The following is a 2,779-nucleotide window of genomic DNA, read 5'->3' as shown; positions in this document are numbered from 1 at the left end:
AGGGGGACAGCCAGTGGGTAGGGTTGGGGGGCTGCGGAGAGGGGGACAGCCAGTGTGGGCTGGTTGAGGGGAGAGGGCTGGCCAGTGGGTGGGGGCTGCAGGGAGGGGGACAGCCACTGAGGAGGGGGCGGTGTGGAGGGAAACAGTCAAGCAGGGCCAGGGGGCAGGTATGGGCCTTGGCAGGGCTGGTGGGGGGGGCCTGACAAGCCCCACAGGTGAGGGCTTCTCTTGCCCCCACCCATGTAAGTGCTGGAAGGGAAGTGCTTATTACTCTAAGGAGAGACTGCAAGAATGTTCTTGGCCTTTATAAAACCTTCCCTAGGAATAAAGTCCTGGAGAGGAAGGAAACATAAAACAGCAACCTCAGCACTCATGCTGTTTTTCCACTGAAAAGTGCTGTGGCTCTCGCCCTCCTGCCACTCCTCCCTGCCCACCCCCGCCCGCCTGTGCCCCCAGCCTCCCCTCCCCTCAAGGTCTGGGCTCCTAGCCAGTGCCAGAAAGGGAAGTGACGTGTGGGAGGACAGATCTGTGCACACTGGTCCAGGCATGAAACAAGTCCTTCCGAGGCTGGGCCTGATGGTCTATCCTGCCTTGGCCACTTCCCAGCCTCAGGCCCAACAGGACACTCAGGCTCCACCACTCCCTCCCACCTGTCCCCAGCCTTGGGGCATCTGCCCTGCAGAAGGGTCTGGCCTCCATGCTTGGCCACTGTGAGCTGCAAACCGCTTACATCCAGAGCATGCCTGGCACACAGCAGGCGCTCGATAGATGTCTTGGCATACTATGTACAGTCAGCTTAACTTCCTTCTTAGTTTTCGGAATAATAACGCAGGGATGCAAGTTCTGATTTATTTTCCAGGGTCGTGGGCATCACCCAGTGATGTCCCTCTCCTCTACCTTAGGGACCATCCCAGCCCTCACCTAGCCCTGGAGGCCAGTTCCAGGGTCACCTCCCACAAGCCCACTCAGCCTGTCAATGACGGGCCTCTAGTGTCCTTTCTGTTGCCAGAACCCTCATGCTCCAAGGCCCCACCCAGAGGTCACTGCCTCCAGGACTTCCCCTGGCAGGACCTGACCCTCTCTCCTACCACAGGAGGTCACCTCTCAGGGCCAGCCCATTTCATTCCAAGGTAGCTCTAAGTGCCCAGCTTCCTCTTTCTATAGAGCCAGAGTCGGTCTACCTCGAGCTGCCCTGGCCAGGCCTCTCCCCAGCCACCCAGGGCAAACTTGCCGCTCCCTCAGCCCTGGCCCTTTGTCCACAAGCAACTCTGGGATGCCAGGCCCTGGACCGCAGCCTCCCAAGACTGGTCACCGGGTTGGAGGCAGTGGCAAGAGCCCACTGCTAGTGGCCAGCCTCCTGGGGCCCACTCTGGGAGATCTTGTTTCCAGACTCATGAAAGATGCAGGGATAGGAGGCCTGAGGGGCAGACACAGGTATCTACTTTCTGCAGGCTGTAAGTATTCACAATGAAATACAAACGAGGCAGCCGATATAGAACTAATAGCGGGCAGCTGCTTTGCTTTTATGGTGTGTATTTTTAAGTTTTAATTTGCAGGTGGGTGGGCCCTGCTGCCTGCAGCTTGGCCTAAACATTCCAATACTTGCCTTCACCGTCAGCTGCTCCTAAGCAGCAAGTTCACTTGGGCCAAAATCCTAGATGTGAGATTGTACAGGAAAAGCAGGGCCTGGTGCTACTCTCAGGTCGTTCCATGCCCACCTGAAGCCCCTCTGGGGTCTCCCACGCTAGGCTTCCCACTGTACTCTCTGGGTCCCCTCCCAGGCTGCCGAGGGTCTGGGTGCAGATGGCCCATGCATGAGGGCCTATGCCCAGTACTGAAGTTGTCGCCAGCTCTGCTCTTGTAAAGCTACCTGGCTGGTCACACCCCATCACACATGTGCCCCACTGGGTGCAGGGCTTCCCAGAGGTTGCTGGCCTGCAGCGGGCATGTGCTCTGAGTTTCATAAACCACAAGTGCCAAAGTACCCTCCCTAGAGGTTGCCCTAATGCTCACTCAGGTCTCCTTCTCAGAAACTGTGGTAAAGAGAAGAAAGCCAGGTGCAGACCCTGCGAGAGGCTTCCACCTTTTGTGGGGGAACATATACATGTACATATATGTGCATATATAGAAACACATATGCACATAAACACACACGCACGAAACACATACACACACGTACATACACAATGCACACATGCATATGCACACACACACGAACAGGCATACATACATAGACATGCACACAATACCACACACATATACACACACACACATACACAAACACACACGTACACAGCACACACGTACATACACAATGCACACATCTGCATATGCACACACACACACACACGAACAGGCATACATACATAGACATGCACACAATACCACACACATATACACACACACACATACACAAACACACACGTACACAGCACACACGTACATACACAATGCACACATCTGCATATGCACACACACACACACACGAACAGGCATACATACATAGACATGCACACAATACCACACACATATACACACACACACATACACAAACACACACGTACACAGCACACACGTACATACACAATGCACACATCTGCATATGCACACACACACACACACGAACAGGCATACATACATAGACATGCACACAATACCACACACATATACACACACACACATACACAAACACACACGTACACAGCACACACGTACATACACAATGCACACATCTGCATATGCACACACACACACACACGAACAGGCATACATACATAGA

This window comes from Galeopterus variegatus, unplaced genomic scaffold (genome assembly GCF_000696425.1).
Source record: "Galeopterus variegatus unplaced genomic scaffold, G_variegatus-3.0.2 Scaffold1310, whole genome shotgun sequence".
Lineage (NCBI taxonomy): Eukaryota > Metazoa > Chordata > Mammalia > Dermoptera > Cynocephalidae > Galeopterus > Galeopterus variegatus.
This window is presented reverse-complemented; position numbering follows the sequence as displayed.